The sequence below is a fragment of the Giraffa tippelskirchi genome, chromosome 8 (genome assembly GCF_054371585.1).
Source record: "Giraffa tippelskirchi isolate mGirTip1 chromosome 8, T2T-mGirTip1v1.2.pri, whole genome shotgun sequence".
In the NCBI taxonomy this organism is placed as follows: domain Eukaryota; kingdom Metazoa; phylum Chordata; class Mammalia; order Artiodactyla; family Giraffidae; genus Giraffa; species Giraffa tippelskirchi.
In genome coordinates this window covers 164,251,373-164,275,964 of record NC_137282.1, presented here as the reverse complement: position 1 = coordinate 164,275,964, position 24,592 = coordinate 164,251,373, and the positions used below count along the sequence as shown (strand labels likewise).

The 24,592-nt window shown below is 48.2% G+C and overlaps 1 protein-coding gene and 1 long non-coding RNA gene across 5 annotated transcripts in view; one reads left to right on the top strand and one right to left on the bottom strand.

Moving 5' to 3' along the window:
- The window catches only part of EXOC2 (exocyst complex component 2), a 118,199-nt gene extending 115,245 nt beyond the window's left edge, over positions 1–2,954 (bottom strand). For all 3 annotated transcript variants that reach the window (XM_081520596.1, XM_081520595.1, XM_081520597.1), the window contains exon 1: positions 2,569–2,954. The gene's annotated coding sequence lies outside the window, so the exon portion shown is untranslated. The remainder of the gene's footprint in view (positions 1–2,568) is intronic.
- LOC145517647 (uncharacterized) overlaps positions 2,110–24,592 on the top strand; it is a 61,420-nt gene continuing 38,937 nt past the window's right edge. Inside the window, exons 1-4 of one of the 2 annotated variants that reach the window (XR_014062229.1) lie at positions 2,110–2,260; positions 18,014–18,276; positions 20,787–21,568; positions 21,967–22,077. This is a non-coding gene — a long non-coding RNA (uncharacterized LOC145517647). Of the gene's footprint in view, positions 2,261–8,588; positions 8,648–10,001; positions 10,873–18,013; positions 18,277–20,786; positions 21,569–21,966; positions 22,078–24,592 lie in introns of those variants that run through there. The other variant, XR_014062228.1, reaches the window with a different exon arrangement.

Genomic DNA, 24,592 nt, shown 5'->3' with positions numbered 1-24,592 from the left:
TAACTAACTAAGATCCAGGCTTCCTGAGTCCCACTGTCCACCGTCCTTTCCATACTGACTCCAAGCTGTAAGGGGGAAAGAGCAAGCAGAAGGAACCACTAACACCAAAACCAAAACTTAATGCAAACTGTGTAGTCCACCCCAGTCTTAAAAGCTGACAGTATCAAAGGATGTTAATGAAGCTTCTGAACAAACCCAGTATAATTTTCCCGGGGAAAACACACACACAACACACACAAACAGCCTTATTAAGTCAGTTCCAAACTCCTCTGCTTGAACTCCAGGCAGTCCACAATCTAAAATGCACTCACATCTCAGCCCTGGGCCTCTGTTCCTCGTAAGCAGACAGACATTCACGTGCCTTCTCTCCAGAGGGCCACATTCTCCCCCATTAAGGTCTGATTTCCATGAAGCCTTCCCAATTCCTCCAACACCAAAACATCCTCTCCCCTCTCTGAATCCTATTGTATTTACACTGACTATTGCAGCTTAGTTCTTGGCTATTTAATGGAGAAGACAAAAATATTCCCTTCTGAATCCAGACCACTTTTATTTCTAACACGTGTCAGGCATATGTTAAAACTGGGAGACACAAAAATGACTAAGACTAATCCCTGTCTGGCAAGAGCCTCTTCTTTTGACAGATGTGTAAATAGCTACAACCCCTAAGATAACACAGGACAGGACAAGTGCTAAGTGGTTGCAGGATCCACGGAGTTGGAAACTTTCAAAGCAGGAAACTCTGAGATAATCTAGTTTTCTATATTCTCGGCAACAAGGAAACTGAGGCCCAAAAAGACTGCTAAAGAGCTCAGCCCACGCTACAAAGCAGGTGGTGGCAGCATCCAGATGAGGAGGTGGAGCTTCAACTTCGTACTTTCCAAACTGAAGTCTAAGGATGCCTGCAGGCGTGTCCACAGCTCCAAGGTGCATAATTTCTCCACAGTCACTGTAAGTTTGTGTGTTTGTATCAACAATTCTTTTAAGCTAACATAACAGTGTGGAGAATCACGTGACTGTAACTCAGTACTTCCACCATGCGGTCTCACCAGGCACTCCAGGGGACCCAGGAACACCTTCCTGGGAATCTGAGAACAAGCAAGGCCCTAGCACACTGCTCAGCAGAATTATTAGCGTTACTTCCCATTCTAGTCAATCTAAAATCCTCTCTGCTCAAAACTGGCCTAAAACTCACCCATTCAGCAAACATGTAAGCTCCACTCTGTGGCAGGTGCTGATCTAGGAATCCTGGCTAGATGAGATGAGTAAACTAGAGAAAGGGTGAAAAGTAATGGAGACACTAACTACAAGCAGCACTTCCTACGTTGCCTAAGGGTGCCAGGCCTGACACTAGAAATTGTTCTGTTATGTATTAAAGGAGTATTAAAGGACTGCCTGTGCAAAAACGTTAAGTACTAATTTCATTTCCCATTAGGTTTATACATAGCAGGCTCTCAAATTTTCATGGAATGAATGCAAATTTAACTTGTCAGGTTAATAACCATCTTTTAGAGAGCTAATTTTCAAAATGATATTCGGTTTAGGAACTCAAATACCTAAAAAGAAGAAAACATCATTTTCTGAAACTTCCAAGCATTGTTCCATGTTACACTGGGGGATTCCCTGTTTAAAACCACTAAATTTTTACTTAACCAGACAGAAGAGAAGATTTCAGTACTAAGCACACATCACCCTCTTTCTATTGCCTCTCTTTGGGTCAGCAACTTTAAACATTGAGGTTCCTTAGGAAGCTTTCTGCTTCCAATTCCTGTGCCCTGACACCAAGCCTGTCTAGAAAATAATCAAAATATTATGCATTGGAAAAGGAATCCACATAACCTCAGCTACAATTAGCTTTTCAAAACAGTATACCCAAATGAACTCGTTAAGATTTTTAAAATACTTTTTTAAAAGTTTACTCAGATTAAAAAAAAAAAAGACACGTTTTCTCATACATATTAGTAGGAGCGATATAAGAAAAGCTTACTTCCATTCAAAGACAGCTGTTTCTTAGAGAACACAAGAGTTCGGGCCCCAGCGGCAGATACACACTGAGTAATTACACGATTTCAGGCTACTTACGCAAGTACTCTGAACTTCCGTCTCCCCGTCCGTAAAACGGGGACGATATAGTCAACCCAGAGAACTACTGACGGGCACCCACCGATTAAGTCTCAGTATAGATCTCCAGGAAGGAAACAAGCAAAACCTGCCTCTGGGATTCGCTCTTCACCAATAAATACTCAAACTTAACAGACAGGTAAGCAGGTGCGCCAAGGGGCAGGAGAGGCCAACGGCAACCCATCCCCGAGCGTCAGCCCGCTCCAGGGGCGCTAGCAGAGAGGAGGGGCCGGACACCGGGGCCCCCGCAGCTGCCCGGGAATCTGGGCCGGGGCTCCAGGACCCTCTCGGTCCCCGGGTCAGCGGGGCTGGGGCTCCGGGACGCCCGCAGCTGCACTCCAACAGTCCGGGGTGCAGAGTGACGCGGGCCTGACGGCGGTTGCTGGTTCCCCCGCCCGCCGCCCGCGCCCCCGGCGGCCTCACCAAGACCTTGGCCCCCACACCTACCTGCAGGCCCGCACGGACAGGGTCCCGCGCCGCAGTGGCCGGCGGCCTGCACCCTCACTTCCGCCGTCGGAGCGCCGAGCGCGTCGAGCGGCCGCGCGACCGAGCGCCGAGCGCCCGATGACCGGGCCTCAGGGGCGGGGCGGGGGCAGGAGTCGGGAGACGGGTGGGAGCCGAGGACCGGGCCGCGAACCCGGTCCCTCAGAAGCCACGGGCTGACCCACGTCTGGGCAGCAGCGACACGCAGCCCGCGAGGCCGCGGTCCTAGCGCCCAGGAGCCCTGAGCGGGACACTCGGGCTCAGCCGCCGGCCCCGGACACGGAAAGACGGCCCTCGCGGGCCTGGCCAGAGGCAACCGGCTGCCTGACAGGGAGCGGCCGCCGCGGGCCGGCCGGAAGTGACGCACCGCCCCGGACGCGGCGGGACCGGAAGGGAGCGCGCTCTTCCGGCCTCCGGGCTCGGCAAGCGTCCAGGGCTGAGGTTTGGCGGGGCTCGCCGGGGGCTGTGCTGTTGCCTACCCGGCGCCTCTCTCCACGCGGCTGTGCGGTCACTCCAGCGGGTGCCCCAGCAGACGGGCCCGGGTGTCGCCCCGGGCCCTGGGTGTGTCGCGGTGCTGACCGCGGTAGAACCGCGCCCTGCGTCCGCCCCGCGGTGCAGCCGGGGGACCGGGCCTCCCCTCTCGGAGGTCAGGCAGCAGCTGGTGGCTGGCGGTTTCCTCAGAGCCGGATACGGGCCCGGGTTCGGGCTAGTCTCCCGTGACGGCAGGGCTCGAGCAGGCGCTGAGCGTCGCTCACGGTGTCTGCTGTATCGTCTTGAGAGCTCCGGGTGGCATCTGGGACAGGCCTTTCAGAGGGAAAGCGCTGTGACAGAGGGGCCGGTATCGCAGGCCCCACTGCTCTGCCCCGCATCGCGCACCATCCCCCTGGGGTGGTAGAACAGCCTCAAGGGCAGGGCTGTGGCTCCGGCCAGGAACAGCGTCTTGCAGCGCTGTGACGCTGTGCTGTGGGCCGCACGGACTCCTGTGAACCTCGTGCCACACTGGTGCGGCGTCTCCAGTAGAGCCCTGGCTTCCGCGGCAGGGAAGGATGCTCTGCCAGGGCGTAGGAGGGTCCCCTCAATCCTAAGACCTCTCCTCTGGGCTCCTCATACAGGCGACAGAGAAATGACTCTTCTCATTAGGGGAAAATCAGGGCAGGGAGGGATACTTCTGGACTCAGGGCGCTCCCTGGGCATCTTTTCTGTGCCTGGTGATTCCAGCAAATGGGTAAAGCAGCACCACTGGCCTGGTAGACATGGCAACCAGGAGCTCAGACCCCCACAAGGACAAAGGTCTGGTCTCATCGTCAAGCAAGCAGCCTAGGCCAGCTGGTGGAGAGTGAGGGAAATCCATAATGAGTGGTAAAGGAGGAAGATAAATCTTTGGCCCCAGGAGCAACTGCGGCAGGAGCCCGTAGCTCCACCTGTCAACACTCCTGGTGTGGGTGTGACGTCAGTGTGAGGAACCGATGGCAGGACCACCTGAGCGCTACAGGGCGTAGCAATGCTCACCAGAGCCCATGCGTACCCCCTCTGCTGCCCCTCTGCCCTCACACCCGTCCCTGTGTCTCGGGGCTTTTTCCCTGGACACATGGCACGCTGAAAGCAGGCTGCAGCGAGACCCGCTGCCTGGCTCCCCTGGCAGCTGGGAGGTGGATCCAGCATGTCCAGAGCTCCCCTCCTGGCTGGAGCCCTGTACCCAGGGGACCCCCTTCACCCACACCTCTTCTTGCTTCCTCCCCTTTCCCACTGACTTCCCCATCCCCTCCTGGTGTTTCCTGGCTTCACCTCCCAAGTTAAAGACTAGTCTGGAAACCATATCTCAGGATCAGCTTCTGGGGAATCCAGCCAAGATAGTCATTATCACAGAAAAAAAAGGAACCTATACTTATTACAATTTGAATATGTGTTGAACACCTGTTAGAGAAATACATCCTGAGAAAAAGGTAATAATTTTGAACAAACGCTCTGCGTTGTGGGACTTGGTGTGACTCAGTTTTTCTCCCCTCACCTCAGAGGGAGTGCTGCCTCCCGTGCGCAGTAACTCAGCTGCCCCAGGATCACTCCCCTTAAACACCGGCAGCTGGTGGTACTGCCTTATGGTGAAACTGAACCTGTTTCTTGTTGCTCCTTCTGTCTCCATGATGCATCATTCCCAAGTCAGGTGATCCTGCCATTAAGCTGGTTTGAATGACTCTTGAGGACTCACATGTCTCTCCTGGATCAAGAAAAGACAAGTAATACTGTATCCCTGAGACAAACAATCAGAAGAAGGAGAGAGAGTCTTTTAATAATACAAAAATTCCTGATAGTGTTTCCCTTCTTTTTTCTTAAACTTATGGTCCACATTCTGGAGCCAGCTGGCAAATGTTAATGCCATACATGCAGAAGCTGGCCGGAAATGAAAGCATTAAACCCCAAATTGCTGTAGTAGCTTTTGAAGCAATTAAATACCATTGTATAGCTTGTGTTTTCAATTCTGCATCAGATTTCGTTTGACCTAGAGAGGAAAAAATATTTCTGAAGCATGGAATTCCTTTGGTTTCAGTCAGGAAACACTGACGTCACAGTTCGCTATTCTATAGATATTATTTTTTAAACATAAAGAGCACCTGAAGTGTTTCCCGCTACATGCATATCAGTTCGTAATGGACCATAATTAGTACAGATTCTAATCCTCAGACCAATTGTAATCTGCCACATCTAGTGATCCTTGTTATCAAAGACTGACCGTTGTTTGTTCTGTAAACGCACAGCTTAACAAAGCCCCTTGCCGGCAAATTACTGTCTATATTGTAGATACCACAGAGCTTTACACAGCAGGTGTTCAATACATCAGGCCAGTTGCCTTATAATAGCACTAACCACAACCTAAATACGTGTTGAATCAAAAACTGAAAATATGACAATACCTTATGATAGTGGCAGAGTTGGAGAGAAGGTCTGTTTCAAAATATGCCTAATGCTCACTAGAAGCAACAATGATAAGCCAAGAGTACTCTGTAAATCTTGACAACATGTGAATTGTGGAGATGTTTTATTAACTACTACCGAACTTTGTCATTCTTTGCTGGAATCCTTTATGGTTTAAGACCAGAAAGACGATTTGAAATCCTCCAAGGTTTTAACAGTCATGAGGCTGTTTTAGCAATTCTTGTATTGAGCCTACTGGTTAAGGAGTCTTGCTACCCTGTACTCCTAGCAAATGCCTTTGTGGGCACTTGATCTATGTGTCTCCAGCTTCAAAGCTCTGTAGCACAAAGGCCTCAAAGTAAATGTCTCTAGTTTTACTGCAAAGCAGAGCCCTTGTATTTTTCTGCTTACCTTCTATTTGCATATTTTGTTAAGAAAACTGTAAATAAAGCTTGGTCTACACAAGGATATGGCGTAACTCCACGGCTGCCACCCAGCACAAAGACGCAGCTGTGTTTATTTCGGGCTCTCTCCTGGGTGTCTGTAGGTGGTCTGGAAGAGAACAGAGGAATTGCGGGAAGTCACTGACCGCTGGGGGGACGAGAGGTGTGCAGCCCTGCTGGGTCCCGCTGCTGCTGGGGATCTCTGACTAGGAGTTTAGACCTCTTTATGCTCTAAGTGAAGGCCTTCACTGAACATAAGGTTGCATTTTAATTTGTTTTAAATCGCTAGGCAGTTGGAGGTGGTTGGGGGCTTTTTTTGTTTTGTTGTAGGTTTTTACGTGTGTGTATCTTCAGACTTTCCACTGGAAGGTGCTGTGTACTTGCCTCTGTCAGTGGCCGTGGAAAATGGTGCCATGTTCCCAGTTGATTCCACTGATGTGATCCTGCCCTGATGGACTGGGGCTTGGAGCTGCTGGCTGCCCAGGTGGCTGCTCTCTGCTGTGTAGGAATGTCACCATTTCGGTTCCACCCAGGCAGGGAGAGGTGTTGCCAGCCTCTTGGCTTTCGTGTAGGATCCCGGTCCTCTGGACACTTCGTGAAGGCTTCCGGCTTCTCAAGAGTTTCAGGAATGCCTCGCATCCACACATGGTCAGCCTGGCCTCAGATCTTATTCCTTTGATTTTTTATCTGAGCCTTCATTGCTCGGCTAACACCTTGTCTGCCACAAAGTCGATTCGAGATTTTAAACTCCCTGAAGGCAGTTTTCTCATCCTGTCTTCTGTAGGTTTCACCTACATTATGAACTAAGCTGTCCCCTCTTGGGTAGTGAACATGAACTGGGGGGCTCGTCCCGGCCCCCGGCCCCCTCCCCCTGGGAGCTCTGCCCTCTGCAAGCAGCAGCTGCTTGCAGGGCCGCCCCCAGCAGCGCAGAGCTCCCTCTGCACTTTCCATGGCACAGAGGGGCAAGTACACAAAAAGTTAAAAGCCGAGGTAATGTCCAATCCAGTCTTCAGACAACAGCCTGTACTTTTGTTCTTTCTGACTGGACCCTTATAACAAAAGTGATAACATAAAGTGTAGGCAATTGATTTGAGTAAAAACTTATTTTTGTGCGCTTCCCTGGTAGCTCAGCTGGTAAAGAATCTGCCTGCAATGCAGGAGATCCCGGTTCGACTACTGAATGGGGAAGATCCCCTGGAGAAGGGGAAGGCTACCCACTCCAGTATTCTGGCCTGGAGAATTCCATGGACTGTAGTAGATGGGGTCACAAAGAGTTGGACACGACTGAGCAACTTTTGCTTTCACTTTATTTTTGTGCTCCTGGTGGAGTTTGAGCAGTGACATACTAAAAATAAAGAACCAAATATCCACGATCCCTAAAAACCAGGAATTGACTATATTGCTATTGGTTTAAATGTAGATATAGATAGTGGGCTTCCCTGGTGGCTCAGATGGTAAAGAATCCATCTGCAATGCAGGGGACGTGGGTTCAATCCCTAGGTTGGGAAGACCTTCTGGAGAAGAGAATGGCAACCCACTCCAGTATTCTTGTCTGGAGAATCCCATGGACAGAGGAGCCTGGCAGGCTACAGTCCACGGGGTTGCAGAGTCAGACACGACTGAGAGACTAACACTTTCACTTTCACAGACAGGAAGATAGATAGGGATATAGATTAATTACACTGAGAGTCCAAAAACCCACATTCTGGGCCTGGCCTTATGTGAACCCTGATCAGAGACATTCTCTGACCCCTTGAGAGTTCTGGTCGTCCCATTTTTAAAATAAAGTGGTGGGTTGGAGACACTGAAAAGTCCTTGTAAGCTCTCAAATCTCATGACCTCTCTTCCCAACAAGCAGCTATTCCACAGTGAATTTTGGCTGAACTGCAGGCCCTCTTCTGGCAACTCCATCTGACCATACGTAGAGGACAGGATATGGGAGGTGTTAGTGGAGTTTTTCCGAATAACAATATGCCAATGGTAGTGGGTCACATTAATTGTTCTTGGTATTCAATTAAAGAAATTTTTTGTTCTTTAAATTTGCCACATATGAGGCAGTCCATTTTAAAACAGAACTCCTAGGTCACCTTCTCTGAACTTGAAACCGGTTGTTGATCCTGTTCTGTTTGCGTGACTTTTGCCCCTCTGTCCTGAATCACATTCAGCCCTCCGAACTCCCCCCAACCCTGTGAACTGATTGCATTGCTTCTGTTCCCCTGGCCCAGTGCTGAGTGGAACGCCAACAATAGGTTAGCTGTGAAGGAAAAGAATAAGAGGAAAACAGTGTAATGTAGACATGTGGGGTGATTGTCAGCCTTGGGTTTTATTGAATTCCTACCTTTCCGTAAAGTAATTCCTTCTAAGCTTGGCCTCATGTTTTTGGACCCCAGATGTGTGGGGCAGTGTTGATTCGCACTGTTATGCTTTACAGGCACGTATCATGCTGTGTACCCATCCCACTATCAGAGGCGCTCACACGCGCAGACACACTGACAAGATGTCCCCCTGTGCATATGCTGTCTAATATACGAGAGCTTTTCAAACTGTAGACGTGTGAAGCTCCCTAACAAAATTTTGTTTGAGAATTTGTGAAGACTATGTCTCTAATGCTGTAATTATATTTTATCCTAGAAATTCATGTGCTCCGTTTGCTGACTTCAGATTGTGGAAGAAAACTTCAGTGACTGCTGGTAGTCCTTTCACATCATTTGAGCTTTGCATGTGTTTAAATGTCATTGTCAGTGCTGTTAAGTGGCCTTCTGTTTGTAAGCATGTATTCGTCAGAACACATTTAGAAGGAGGTTTTGTTCTTTGGGAGAATAATTTTTGGACCAGAATTTATAAAACATATTTTCCTTGGTTACAATGCTGACTTGGTCTGAAGTGCTAATTCTCTTTCACTGTCTAACAGAAGAGCGACCAGCCACGGTGTGACAAGGCACAATATGGATTAATAGCTAGAAAAAAATTAAACACCATCCGGTTTAATAGTACTTTGCATAAACATGCTGCTAACTGTTGTTCCTGTAGTTTAGTCACTAAGTCATGTCCGATGCTTTGCGACTCCATGGACCGTAGCCCAACAGGTTCCTCTGTCCGTAGGATTTCCCAGACAGGAATACTGGAATGGATTGCCATTTCCTTCTCTAGGGGATCTTCCCTGCCTAGGGATCGAACCCACATCTCCTGCATTGGCAGGCAGATTCTTTATCGGTGAGCCACCTAGGAAGCCCAGCTAGTGACTGCCTTTAAATTTGGCAGCAATTTTTCTAGTAAATATAATGTCAGACCAGAAACTATAATGTGAAGTGGAACATCAGTGCATTGCTGTACAGCCCTGTCTGCCCCTCCACCCCTGGGGTTTGGGCATACTTTAAGAGAAATGGACACAAATTAATCCTTAAAGAATTGAAAATGTCTTCCTGAATGAGACCAGGCAGTGTCTGACATCAAACAGAGGCAAGCTTCTTGAAATTTTAGTTTATCTCCTATGCTTACAGAATTTGCACATGGCTTTCCTTTCTTGGTTTACACACCATCACACTGTTTCCTTTAAAGATGTCTAATTTCCAGACTCACCAAATTGTATACATTAAATATGTGTGATTTTTGTGTTCAATTCTACTTCAGTAGAGCTAGTAGTGAATTTTTTTTTTAATGTCTAAGATATCTATGTTTAACTGGTGCTAGAGGCATTTGAATTCTAGAAAGCACTTTCAAAAGTTTATTTTCTGCACAGAACTAATCGTCCGACCAGTAATTCAGAGACTCTCTCTGCACGAGCACTTGGCCGCCGTCCGAGCTCACCTTTCAGATCAGCAAGTGTTGCCGCAGCGACTCACAGTCTGGGCGCTGCTCTTCTCTCCTGCATGTCCTTTCTTGGTTTCTGTGAATTAAGCTTATCTGCATTAAAGACATTATAACTGATTTTTTGCAATATTTATTTTTCAAAAGTAAAGTAAGAAAAGTATATCGTGGATTGGTGGGAAGTGAGGATGATAAATGAAAAATCCTTTTTTTTGTCTTTGTATTTTTTGTGTGCAGGTCCTGTTTCATAAATATTTACAATTCAGGCCAAAACAAATTGATTGCCTGAGAGAATCTTTTGGGGAAAGATGTTTAACAAGAGAGCAGCTAAACACTGAAGAATCTGACTCTCCTGCTTCTTTTTCAAGCATACTCTAACATACTTAAATCAGCAAATTTTGAACGGAAACAAGTAAAGGACGAGGGTATCGGTGAGGTTTGAGTTGATAGTTATGTAAGCCATGTTAGGGGTGGAAATAGCCCTGATAAACTTGCTGCTTTCAAAGTGAGTGACTTACACACTATTAACCTTTGGATTTTTTAATGTAACCTTATTCCTGTAGGGAGCAGTATAGATATATCCACATTGTATGCACACACACTCACATTGTTGTGTTCTCTCTGGAGACAGAAATATAGGCCACCAGTAAGCTTCGTGTGAGAATACATTTGCAATTAAATATACATTACTACCACTGTTTTTGGAAAAGGATAATAACAAATCATTCAAACGTGCTTTGAAACTATATGACCATCCTGATTAGGAATCTAATAACTGCATGGTAAACAGTTTTAAATTACTATAAATGTTACATATTTCATGACATTTTATGAACCTAAATAATTTAGAACACTGGCTTCGCTTATAAAATATAGGTTTCAGGTAACTCTTTTGTGGAATGAAAGCTATCTCCTTTACCCAATGAGATTTCATGTTGGCTTAGCATATAAACAGCAACAGCAAATTAACTTTTATAACCTTTAGGAACCTTACATTTTTTTAAGGGAAAATTAAAATAGTTCTCTTCGTAGAAGCATTGTAATGAACTGCACTTCTAAGAAGACTAAGCAAGCAACTGATTTAAAGATGGAAAAATTAAAAATAAAACATTTTAGCAACTCTGGCATATGAATTTAGGCTGACTTAACTTTTTAACATACCTGTAATATTTATAATAAAATTAATATTGCTAATAATATTAACAATTAATTATAGTCACCAGCTACTGAGAAAAAGACAAAACCTTCCTTCACGCTCAGCATCTGTGGGAATCTGGGGTGTAAACCTCTCTGTCCGATGTTGAGTTCGTTTCAGGCCACTGTAAACATAATCGCAGGGAGCTCCTCAAGGCCAGTCCGGGGGTGCCAGCCCGGAGGGCAGGGGGTGGTGGCCTTGAACCTGCCAGTGACAGGAGCAGCAGGTGTCAGCTTCTTACCCCTCTTGCATAAACAATTCATCTTAGATTCACAGGGGTTGATTATATCCTGTGGCTTTTGATTTCCTGAAAATCACACTTTTATTGTGAAGAGAAAAATTATTAGGAAACCAGAAAAGGCAGCAGCAGCAGGCAGGCAGACAAGGACCCTCGGCTGACAAGTGAGGATGGGTGATCGGACGGAGTGGGAATGGAGGGGTCCACGTATGGGGCCCTCCCCTCCTGCGCACCCCTCCTTGCATTTCCAATTCTCAACAGAGCAAAGGCTTCTGAGAAAATTAAAAGAGTTGCAAGTGACTGCAGGGGCTTTGGCTTTCACCTTCTTTAGGCCATCTTGTTTATGCACGCATACACACACATGCATGCACATGTACACACCCCACACATGTACACATGCACACCCATACGTGTGCACACACCTACACACATGTATGCACATGCATAAATACACCCACACGTGCACACATGTATATGTACACAGCCACACATATACCCATGCACACACCCCCATATCCAGACATACACCCACAGAATGAAAAGCCGAGTTTGGAGGTATCAGCAGCTGAGAAGACTACAGGACAGTGGGGAGCTGCCCTGGGAGGCCCAATCCCATGGGTGCCGGCGTGAGGACTGGGGGCGCCATGGGGGCTGCAGGCGCTGGCTGTTCAGATTCCACTGTCTTAGCCCGGTTTAACCCACCTGCCTCATCCTGTCTCATCAATCACAGTTCAAATATTTATTTTCCTTGCACCTCTTTCATCTTTTCTGTGAATTGAGGCCTTTGGCAAAATTCTGTGTGTGTGAAAAGAACGCTGACAGCAGTATTCTAATTTTTAAAACATCCTCCGATTGACACCCTTCTCTTTTGCGGCCGACCTCCTCGTCACAGGAAGGTTGTAAACCGTGCTTTGCTTTCAACAGCTCTTGAGAGCGTTGGAGGCCGTGTAACTGGAGAACCACGTTTGGGAGGGTCTGGGCTTCGTCTCTTCCTCTTGCAGTGAGTGGACGGTCCACATTGGCAGAGCCTTGGCCTGGGAGTCCGTTGGGTGCCTTGTTCTCTTACTTATGCACTGCATTTTGCCTCTCTTACACAAGAGTGTTCAGAAGAACCAGCTTATTTTCTCAAGAAAAAGAAACCAAGACCAACCTGGTTTATTTTGCCTTATGCTTTGGATAAACTAATCAAAATCAGGTGATTTGTCAGTTGTGTACAGTGGGGTCTCAGACGCAGAAAACGACACACAGACCCAACAGTCCTGTTCTCCAACAGTGTGCCTGCACCTCGTTTGCTGTCCGAGTTGTTACACTCCAGGAGGAAGCACAGACGACGTGTTCACACGCAGGCTTTCGGTTTTCTGTTTTGCGAGACCCTCTTGGCCGCCTGTGCCCCCACAGCCCACGCTGCAGGTAACAGCCACCCCGTCACAGAAACCCTCAGCCCAGGCTTGGAGTTTTATCAGGAGTAGTTTAGACATTTTCAGAATTAATGTCTGCTGGGCAGTTCCTGAATTTGGCCGTGGACTATTCAATGCACAGGTTGTGAAGTATACTCAGCGTCGCACAGCCCGACCTCAGGGAGCAGCAGCAGCTCTCTGCCCGACACGGGACAGGGATGGTCACACGAAGGGGTTTGGTTCTCTTTTCTCCTGTGAAGTACGTCTCATTTTAAAAATATTTTGCCATTTCACATCTAGGGAAGAAATCATCAGCCATGCTAAAATTTATTGTTAACTCCAGCAAAGTGGAAACAATAGTGGGAAATATTAGAAGTTTATAATTTAGTTTTGAGACTTTGTACAAGTAGTGAAGCGTTACCTTCCCCCCTGTCTGTTCTGACTTAACGGCAGAAGGCAAGTCTCCTAATGGACTGCATCCGATGGCATTTATTTTCTTTAAAGGTCTAATTTAACCCAACAAGACAGACATGAGAAGAGACCACGACTGGAAAAAGTGATATGAATGTGGATAATGTGATTTCTTTTTAACATTTTATTAAAACAAGTGAAATGAAAAGAAAAAGTCCTAAAAATTTATCTGAATTTACCAAGTTAGTGAAGCTCTGCCAGCCTGTTTTCTAAGCCATTCAGAAGGTCAAAAGAACTGCACTGGATTAAACAGTTGGCACAGCCGTCCAGGGTCAAGTGTCTTCTTTATTTAAACTGTAATATTTTCCTATTTTTCATGCATGGTTCCATTACTATGTCTGTATTTTTAATAAACATAGACTTACCTTCCTTTAATACCTTTTCTTAAAGCATATACTTTAATGTGCTTTTTAAACAAGCAAGCCTCAGAGAATTATTGTGAACCTCAATTATATATGTTGAAAAATACTTTTGTAGTTTATGAAGAGCTGTGTAAACATGAAGTGTTACCATTATTACAGGCACAGCATTTCTTGTAGAGTGACTTTCAAATACATAATCAGTAGCACATGAAAAACCATAATTATGTTATTCAGTTCACATCTGTATAGTCAAAATCAGTACTTCAGCAATATTTGCATAGTCCAAGCAGACATTTTTCTTCTTTTAACACCTTTAAATTTAAGACAAAATATATATGGAAAAGGAATTCTATTTAAGAATTATAGTGAAATTTTAATAAGTTTGATCACCTGAGCAGCCAGACACCTTTATGTATTTATTTTCAGGTGAAGATATGTGCCGTTGTCATTGATTTTTTAGACAGTTTAGCACTATTTTTCAATTTTTTAAAAAGTAACTCAGAATAGCAATTCAGTGTTACTGATTGTTTGATTAAAATGAACAGATGAAATTTTTTATCTCCCAAATCAGTTGCTCAAACTAATTAGCACAGATATGATTGAAGATTTCACTTTCAGATCGCAGCCTTGGCAGTTCTGCTCCATGGAAAGGTCTTATTAATGTCCCGTTTGAGGTGAATGACGTGTGATTAGTGTGCCCATCAATTACACCAGTGGCAGAAATATGTACAAACCATGGGAAGGCAGCCCTCCCGACTAAGAAAGTGGCCTAGACCAGCCCTGCATAAGACACAAAACTGAAAATTTTTTTGCCTTCAACTGGTATTCTTTCAGGGAGTCAAATTAAAGTACTTGTCTTTGGTAACTAATTTACTTAACATGTGCATTTGTTTTCAACTCTTCTAAATTATGATTTTAAACTATTTCATGCAAAATGTATCGGATGTTAAAAATTCACTCTCTCTGTATACACTCATTTCAGACATGAAAGACGCACACATTCAGGATAAAATGGAAAGTCAGTTTGAAGGTGTGAATTCTCTAAGCCATGTGTATAATTCCGTTTTTGCCAGAATTGTGTTTTTATACAACTTCATTGAAGTAGATTCCCCTTTGAATATTAGGCAATACAAAATTTACAGCAGTGGTAGATTATTAGAAAAACATGGGATAACATCTTGATAAAATTAAAAATTCCACTGTTAGCCTTCATATTCCTAAAGAGAAATGCCCCTGCCAGCCAGGCTGTGATCTTTAAGAAACTCCAGTGCTGCCATGAAGCCTTCTTACATGCACGAGTCCGACAGAGGATTTGAGCCAAAGCATCTTATGAAGAGTTAGACATGGACAGTCAATTGTTGAATTTTACCAAAGAGTTCTGAATTTTACCTCCCATTTATTGTTCATTTTCTCTGGTAACTGAGTCCATCACTGGGTTTTCTTTCTTTCTTTTTTTTTTTTTTTAAAGGAGAAAGCCAACTTGTCTTTTTAGTTTCCTGAAAAAAGCAGGCATTTCTGATGGTTTACATTTAGTTGCAATTTATAAACGCTGTCCTGCAAAGCCAAACGGGGCACAGTCGTCTTTTGCTGACGGGGACTGGCTTTTCTTCTCATTGTCCTAGTTTGAAATGGAAACGCTGAACTGCTGAGAAAATGCCATGAAAATATAACCCACTGCATTCCAGGAAAATAAATAAGCAAGGCCACCCAAATTTTCAATTAGAGCTCGTGCAGAATGCAGGAAGTGGCAGGAGATCCGTCCCAGCGCCCCAGGCAAGGTCGCGGACGCGGCGCAGTGCAGGAGGCTGAAAGGGGCTGCAGGGCGGTGTGGAGATGGCCTGTCTCCAAGGAAAACTGCAGCCCGATGGGGGCGCTGAAGCTGGGGCTGCCGGTGGGCCTCACATCCTGCCCAGGAGCTGCCAGGCTGCACAGCTCGTAGGTGTAGTGGTGGAGGAACACTTGAAAGTTCTGCTGCGTTATGTGTTAAATCCCAAGCTTCCTGAACATTCTCACTATCCCTCACATACAGAGTAGTAGCCACTGGAAAAAGAAATGCTTCAGACACTTGGTAAAAATTAGAACATGCTCGTGAGTCACAGTGCCAGGCAGGTGGGCGGCCTCCCCATGGTGGCACAGCCTGCAGCCGGTGGGTGTGTCGTGAGCCAGGGATGTGGGGCCCTTCCTGCCCCAAAGCGAGGGCCGGCTTCTCCTGAGGACAGGTGTCTGAGGGGTAGACAGTGACACCACAGAACTTCCTTTCCTTAAGTGTGTTTCTGAGATGCTCGGTCACTGGTTTAAAGGTACGAGAGCTGGAAGACGGCAGACTCTTCAGGGCTGCGTGTCTGTACCTGACTCCTGTGTTCCTCCACTTGCTTTCTGTTTCACTTCTCAGGTTTCACTACGGCATTTGGAGTCTTGCAGCTCATCATGTTGAAGTTAGTTAAAGAAAAAGGGTTGTTTTCCAGCCGCATGATGTTGGTTGAGCTCACAAAGCAGCCCCTGTTATTTTGATGAGTTTTATCTGTGCTGTGTGTCAACTTGTATTTAATTTCAATCCACGCTAAAGCCTTGGGTCACCTTCACACTACCTTGATGGAAAGTGAATCTGCACATTGGATTTACTCTTACAACAAGGGGTGAAATAACTGAGGCATTACTGTGGACTACAATTGTTAAAACAAGGAGGGAACTCACACGGTGGTTCAGAGCTGGTGGAAGACCATGCCCCTCTCTGCAGCTAAGGATAAAGCGTGAAATCCAACTGATGCTTGGTCATTGTTGAAGCAAGGATACCGTACACTTATCGTAAATACAGGAGAGTTTTTAAACACCGATTGTTCGTCGCCTTACAAACTCAGAGTCAGGGGGACCTGAGCATTGGCTACTTTTCCTCCTGGAGAGCTGCTTCTTGTTGGAAACATTTTCTTGGCAAATCAGCTATTTTGTTAGGTTAGAAAGGCTATCGTTTCCTTTTCACAGTTAGGTCACGAATGCCCATTTCGCACACTGCTGCAGCATTTCCTACCCAATAATTGAAATCTTATGGTTTGGGGGGTGTGCTCTTTACCCAGTTTTCCTACACAAAATCAGAAACGGGAAAAAAGAAACCTCTTTCCTTTTGCAATAGTTTCTCTCTATATATATAGATGCCTTTACACTTAGTAAGTTAAGCACTATTCAGCCCTGGGGAGATCTGGGGTCCAGCCCTGTGGGGAGGGAGCTGCCCTCGGGGGTCCCCACGAACCAGGCATCCCCAGGCCCCCAGGTGCCGCCCCCTTGCTTCTTCTCCCTCTTCTCTCCCGTCTTTGCCGTGACCGAGGCCATCAAACCCGCTCCCAGGAAGTCATCTAAGGAATTCCCACTGAAGTGTGTTATTCATTAGGTTGCACTTACTTATTCAGCAAATGTTCTCATGCGCCACACTTGGTGAGAAATACAGAAATGACACTGGTGTTTGCCCTTTGGATAAGGCACTGAAACAGATGTGGCAAGTCTTCAGGCTCAACTCAAGACCACATGGACTAAACCTCTGATTTTACGGATGAAAAAGTTGAGGCCTAGAACCCGACAGCTGGTACAGTGACTGCTTTCAGTAAAACTCTGCAGGAGCCCGCTGGGATGGTTTCCTTCTGAGTTGCTTCGGCGGCTTGTCTTTCTCGCAGGTCGTGGCGGGTGACAGTCCTTCCTCCCCTGAGACGGGCTCCCTGTGCCCCTGGGCTCGGTCTTGCCCAGGCTTGTTTCCACGGGGGAGCAGCAGCAGCAGTGAAGGAATGGCCATCAGCGGCTCTGCCGCCTTCTTCCCCTCCCGGAGGACGTCTGCCTTGTTCTGGATGAAGATGGCTTCTTCAGTCCAGGTCCTGGAGAAGGACTGGGTGGAGCAGAGCCTCAGCCGGGACAGGGACCCCAAGAGCCAGAGAGAAGAGCTGCTGTCATCAGCTCCGAGGGTCCAGGATTGTTCCGGCAGCAAAGCACTGCTCTGGCGACGTGGTGTGGCTGCGAAGGCAGGCGAGGTCCCGTCCTTCTGCACTGCTTCACCGTGATCGGTGATCACTGTCCCAATTTTTTGCACTAAGTTCAAAAAGTGGGCTTGTGGAGGGCAGAGGCCCATGCACCCGGCTTCAGGGCCCTTATCTGGCCAAATGTCAGAAACATCAGCTAGGGTGCTGTGAGAGGAGGGTCTTTAGAAAAAGGGGGCAGGAGGGCATTCTGTCTTTGGTGACTTCAGGTTGCCACCACCAGGGCCGTGTGTTCCCCCAGGCAAAAGCCAGAGAAGGTTGCCGTGACGGGCAGAGAATGGTCTGTCTCTAAGATAGCAGGAGAGCCTGCATGAGTGCCCTTGGGGGTCCGGAAGGCCCTCTTGGGGGAGGCAGCCTTTCTGCTGGGCTCTGAGGAATGAGCAGGAGCTCAACATTCCGAGCTCGTGGGTTCACCATGCCGAGATGCCACAGGAGGAAGGCCTGGAATTCTTCCAGAGTGAACCTTTAACTCAAAGAATCAGTATTTACTACATCAGGGCAAGTGTTCGTTTGTTTTGTTTTTTGTTTAGATGGGAGACAAGGTACTGAAATGCGATCTCTCTCTCCCAGGAATTGCTGACAGTTTGGCTGGAGTCCTGCATTCGCATGGTTCCTCTGCTCTCACTCCTGTGTCTCCACCCAGCGCCGGGCGCTCAGCACAGGGTGGTGTCTGGCTGAGCTGCGATCCTGAACCTGGGCGCTCAGTGAAGAGCAACCAGTCCAACGTGCTGGCCTTCCTCATGTCTACATAACATAGGAAATATTCACACTTTAAGAAGCGAAGGAAATCCAGGCCTGTGCTTAACATGTAGAAAAAAATCAGAGTTGTCAAGGTTTGCCCAACATTTATGATGACTTTTCCTAAGCAGAAAGTCACGTGTCTTCTTTCCATGAAGATCATAATTCACAGCCAAGCTGTATATATTTCTATTTTATATGGAACTGTGTGTGCCTTTACAATTTCATCAATGACTAAAATTTAAAAAAAAACTGGAAAAAAGCAATGTCTGATTGTCCTTAGAAATTGACTGACACACCATGGCTTTATTTCAGCTCAGTGTTTTAAAATGATGTTCTCAAAAATCTGAATTTCTTGTCCTGTCTCAGCTCCTGGAGGCGCTGAGTATGTCCCTGAGTCCAGACATAGAGGCTTGGTGTGCAGGGCAGGCAGGAACGTGCTTGTCCGAGTGCATCTGTCTGCTGGTCAGTGGGCAGCTGGTGGGAACTGCCAGGGTCGGGTCCACATGGAAAGAACCACAAAGACTGTCTAGTCTGATATAGATTTCCAAGAGTTAAAAAATTTCTTAGCAGAAAAATGACCAGACCAGAATGATTTATGTAAATAAAATAGTCACTGTATAAATCAGAGGGTATTGCTGCCCCCCTCAGTGGAGGCAGTGTGGATAAACATGCAGAGATAGAAATGGGCTTTGGGACCCGAGAGACTCGTGTGAAGAAGCCCTGGTTCCGCCTGGTGGTGCTCTGGGCACATGAACCCCTCAGATTGTCAGCTGTGGAGACCACGTCTCCTGTTTCCAGCATCATGGTGTCTGGCACAAGGCAGTTGCTCCTGAAGGATTTGTCTCCTTCTTTTCCATCTAAGTAATTGTTCACCACGTATGTGGTAAATATGAAATACTCATCCAGTTCCTTGTTGCTTGAGAGGTGGGCTCAGGGCGCTGCCTAGGACTTCCCTTTTCCTGCCCTTCAACCCCCTCCCCTGCCTCCCGCTGAAAGACAACCCCACACCAGAGCCTGCTTAGAGGTCACGGCAGAGGGTCACCTCCAGTGGAGCAGGCCACTCTGGATTTAAATTTGTCACCATTTTCCTTAGAGGGAGTGAGAGGAAAAATGAATTTAATTTAGTATAAAAAATAAACATTTCTGGGTACTGGAAACGTTTGTGGGGTTTAAGAGCTGTTATCATTAATCAGTCAAGCATGTTTACCCAGAGCCCTGATGGCTGTGAAACTGAGCCGCTTGCCTGAGCCCTTCAACAGAGACACCCCCACAGCTGGGATGGAGGGACACACGTGTCCGCAGCCACCGCCCTGTGCTCACCAACTTGGGATGGGGCCCGTCACGGGGTGCCTTCCAGGGCTGGAAGTGGGGTGGAGGGGGGCTGGGAGAGTGGACTGGAGCATCGCAGACCCCCTGCATCTGCAGCCAAAGCCTGTTTTTGGGATTGTGTTTGAATAGTTTTCCCGCTGCAGTTTTGAGAGGTGGCATCTCCTGTGGGCTCTCTTTCCTGGGTGCGAAGTTGCGGGAATTATCTCCGTCACCTGAGCCTGTTGCGGAGGCGGAAGCACAGCTCTCGTGGGGTGGGGCAAAGTTGCTCAGGTGCAGACTCGCAGCATCCGTGGTCCGACAGGTGGCAGGTCTGTGATGGGAGCGTAGCTGGGACCTTGTCCAGTGATTGTGCTACTTCCGTCTACAGAACGAACTTTCCTAAGAAACTAAGGCACAAAGGAAGCCCAGAGCAGAACATGTGAAACCTTAAAAATGAGCAGGTTTCCTGTTGAGAACAGGATGTGCCTCTAATAGGCGTATATGTATTAGTGGGTATTATTATCATTATTAAGAGTGAATTTGGTGCCGAGGGTGGTGATGGAGACGCCTGGAGGGGACCATCAGGAATCCTGCTCAAAGGTGTTGCGTGGATGAAGGTCAAGCCGGAGTTGCCAGGCAAGGACGGAGCTAGAGACACAGATGTGATCTTGAGAGCAAGGGTCCTGAGGACGATTGTGAGCACAGAGCACCTGGGGAAGTGGAGGCGTCAGGAGAGGTGCAGGAGGGCCCGTCTGGCTGGAGGGCGATGAGCTTCAAGCAGAGGCGTGCTTGGCTGTGTTGCTTCTGCCCCAGCAGTCAGTACAGTGGAGGGTGGTATGTGGAGGTCTTGGAGGCTGGGGCAGGAGGGGCTTCCATGAGGTCAGAAGTGGCCTGTGTGTGCTTTGCGGGAGAAGGAATAGAGGAGGTGCAGGGACCCCTGGGGACAGCACCCTGGCTCCATCACTCAGGTCGTCCCACCTGGGGTGTGCAAACTCTGATCTTCAAACCCTCAGCCTTCAGCTGGCACCTCCGTAGGGACCATGGTGTCCTCAGCACTTCCCAATCATTCCAAGAAGAATTGAGAGGCAGCGGTGATAGTTCAGGTGCTTAAGGAGTGAAGCCGCTAGACACATCCATCCAAGTGACGCAGAAACTGGCTCAAAGAGGTTTGCAGGTGTCGTTTGGAAGTTGAGGGATCCTATGTTCTAAAGCTAATCTATAGATCGTGCTCTTCAAGTAACAGAAGGTTTTCCTGCCCTTTAAAATGACCATACGTCCTTAATTTTTCCAATAGTCATGTATGGATGTGAGAGTTGGACTATAAAGAAAGCTGAGCGCCGAAGAATTGATGCTTTTGAACTGTGGTGTTGGAGAAGACTCTTGATCATCCCCTGGACTTCAAGGAGATCCAACCAGTCCATCCTGAAGGAAATCAGTCCTGAATATTCATTGGAAGGACTGACGCTGAAGCTGAAACTTCAATACTTTGGCCACCTGATATGAAGAACTGACTCACTGGAGAAGACCCTGATGCTGGGAAAGATTGAAGGCAGGAGAAGAGGACGACAGAGGATGGCATCACTGACTCAATGGACATGGGTTTGGGTGGACTCCAGGAGTTGGTGATGGACAGGGATGCCTGGCGTGCTGCAGTCCATGGGGTTGCAAAGAGTCGGACACAACTGAGCTGAACTGAACTGAATGTCCTTAATATATAAAATAAATAAGACATCGTAATAGCAACGAAGAGCAATCAGGCAACTCATATCATTTTGGAAATTATTATAAATGCCTCTTAACCTAAACGAGTCTTCTTCCTGTTATGGACTGAATCATGTTCCCCACAAATTCATGTTGAAGCCTCACCCCAGTGTGGTGGTATTTGGAGATGGACGTTTCAGGAGGTAATTAAGGTTAGAGGAGGTCACTGGTGGGGCCCTAATTCCCGCGGACTGCTGTCCATATAGAGACACACACTGTGAGACGTGGCCACGAACAAGTCCAAGAGAGAGGAGGCCTCAGAAGAAAGCAGGACGCCTGGTCTCGGGTTCCAGCCTCAGAACTGGAGGATTAAATGTGAGTTGTTGAAGCAGCCCTGTCCGTGGCATTTTGTTGCAGCCCTGCTGTCGGGGACTCTCCCAGCTTCTCACCAAGATGCTCAGTTCTACTGCTGCAATATCTCTAGTGTATTTGCTCTCCAGCAGCCGTCCTGGGGCCGTGTCTCAGGCACTTAGCTCTTCCCTGGACCGTTGAAATCGCCTCCACGTTTGTCTCCACTCATCCTTTGTTTGCCGCTGGGACAGAGCCAGGAGGAGAGCAGGAGTGGGAGTCCCGCTGGTGCCGGGGACGTGGAGCTGAGGTGGGGTTGGTCACAGGCACAGGCCCTGGATACAGGGGGTCCAGCGGGGTGACCAGCACAGTCCCAGACAGCTCACCGCACCACTGACTCCTTCGTTGTTTGGTTCACTAAACAGGCCCCGTCATGAACACTTGGCACCCAAACCTGGTGGTGGCTGAACAAGAAGAGACCCTTGACCAGGATGAGCGTACGTTCCGCTGTTGGAGCGCCCTCCACACAGCAGCTGGTGAGATGATGCAAGATGGGGAAGGGGCCTGGAGGTTGAGAAGGTGATGTGGGAGGGGGGCTGCTTTGATGGGGTGGTCAGAGGAGGAGAGGGGAGGAGCCAGCTGCAGGAACCACGGGGTGCAGAGGGAGTGGACGGTGCAGGGACACAAGGGCAGTTGTGGGGGGTGGGTGTGAGGGGAGTGGGTGTGAAGGGTGAGTTTTGGGGGTGTGTGTGGGGTGTGGGGGGGGCGGGTGTGAGGGGTGGGTGTGAGGGGCATGTGTGGGGGCCGAGTGTGTGTGGGGTGTGAGGGGCGGGTGTGAGGGGTATGTGTGTGGGCAGGTGTGAGGGTTGGGTGGGGTGGGGCGGGTGTGAGGGGCCGATGGGGCCAGGTTTGAGGGGTCGGGTGTGAGGGGTGTGTGTGGGGGGGTGTGAGGGGTAGGTGTGAGGGGTGTGTGTGTGGAGGGGTGTGAGGGGTGTGTGTGGAGGGGTGTGAGGGGCGGGTATGAGGGGCAGGTTTTGGGGGTGGGTGTGAGGGGTCAGGTGTGAGGGGTCGGGCGTGAGGGGTGTGTGTGGGGGGGTGTGAGGGGTAGGTGTGAGGGGTGTGTGTGTGGAAGGGTGTGAAGGGTGTGTGTGTGGGGGTGTGAGGGGCGGGTGTGTGGGCAGGTGTGAAGGGTGTGTGTGTGGGGGGGTGTGAGGGGTCATGTGTGAGGGGCCTGTGTAGGGGGCATGTGTGTTGGGGGTGAGAGGGGTTGGGTGTGAAGGGTGGGTGTGAGGGGCATGTGTGGGGGCCGAGTGTGTGTGGGGTGTGAGGGGCGGGTGTGAGGGGTATGTGTGTGGGCAGGTGTGAGGGGTGTGTGGGGGGGGAGTGAGGGGTAGGTGTGAGGGGTGTGTGTGTGGAAGGGTGTGAAGGGTGTGTGTGTGGGGGTGTGAGGGGCAGGTGGGGGGTGGGAGCAGAGGTCTGGCCGGTGCTGGATGACCCGGTGTCTCGCTGGCCTTGGGGACTGTGTTTCCTTCTATTTGGAGTGGGCAGCAATGGAGGTTCATGACCTGGGGGGTCAGAGGGGTCCAGACCCCCTTAGGAAGCAGGAAGTGCATCGAAGGACCACTGGGTGTAGCCAGAGGAAGGTAGGGGTGCGTTGGATCAGGGCCGGTCCAGCTGATCACGGGACGGAAAGTGGCACAAGCTAGTGTGTGTTGAAGAGAGACGGGGGGTGAGGGTGAGGCAGAGGCCAGGGCAGCTGGATGGGACGGGCACAGGAGCCAGCGCCGACGGACAGCAGTGTCTTGTCCAGATGTGCTCAGAGGGGTGGGGCTGTGGGAAGGGGCTTCGTCCCAGGTGGTCTGGGCAGGGAGGGACTTGGTGCTTAAACAACGGTGCCAAGGAAACTGAAGTCAGCGAACTGAAGTTTCTCCTAATTTTAAATGTTCTAAAACTTTGCAAAGATATACAGTTTCTGTTTTCCTAATTTTTGTAGAGCAGACAATTCATAGTTAAAGAATTAACTTTTGTCTTTCTGTGCTTTGAATATTAAACACTGTCTCTGATAGGATGTATAAGTATTAACATTAAAATGATAATATTAAGCACTAGTTTAAAGAATGATTAAACAAATGCTGTGCTAGAATTTGCCACAAAGCCTGTCCCTATATTTCCAGTGCAGTAAGGAAAAGGTACTTTCTTCTCACAAGGGTGAGGCATTAGCCATGGAGCTGTCTGGGGACTCGAAAGTCCACCTTCAGTTCTGTTTATGGAGTTCTGCCATGCCCTGTTCCCTGGCTCTGAAGGAGCTGCCAGCAGAGGGAGTCTAAGGGTCCTGGGAGGACACGCCGCCGCAGCCCTGAGCGGACCTTCTTCCCAGCAGCTATCGCTTGATCTGCCCATCATCTGCTAGGTGGTGGACTTGCTGGTAATGCCAAACGCTGAAGCTGGAGAAGTGAAATTTCTCCTTATTTGAATATTTCTCCTGTAAAAGCACGTCTGTTAACAAAGTTTCAGTGTTTTTCAAAGTCTGCAAAGACACATCCCTTCCTAATGTCTACAGAGATGTAAAAATGGGATCCAAATCCAAAGTGAAACAATGACATATTCTGAAATAACCCCTCTGCTGTATTATATTCTTAACTGGCCTTAATGGGAAATAAAAATGTAGGCTTCAACTGCTATTTCTTTGTGGAACTGAAACCCAGGAGACCCCCTTCCCCTTCTGAGCAGTCCGCTCCCTGACTTTAAACAGTCAGTAAGTTCCCAGCCCTGAATATTAATTGGAAGGACAGATGCTGAAGCTGAAGCTCCAATACTTTGGGCACCTGATGTGAAGAATGGACTCAATGTAAAAGACCCTGATGCTGGGAAAGATTGAAAGCAGGAGGAGAAAGGGACAACAGAGGATGAGATGGTTGGATGGCATCACCGACATGATGGACATGAGTTTGAGCAAGCTCTGGGAGATGGTGAAGGACAGGGAAGCCTGGCGTGCTGCAGTCCATGGGGTAGCAAAGAGTCAGACACGTCTGAGTGACTGAACTGAAGTTC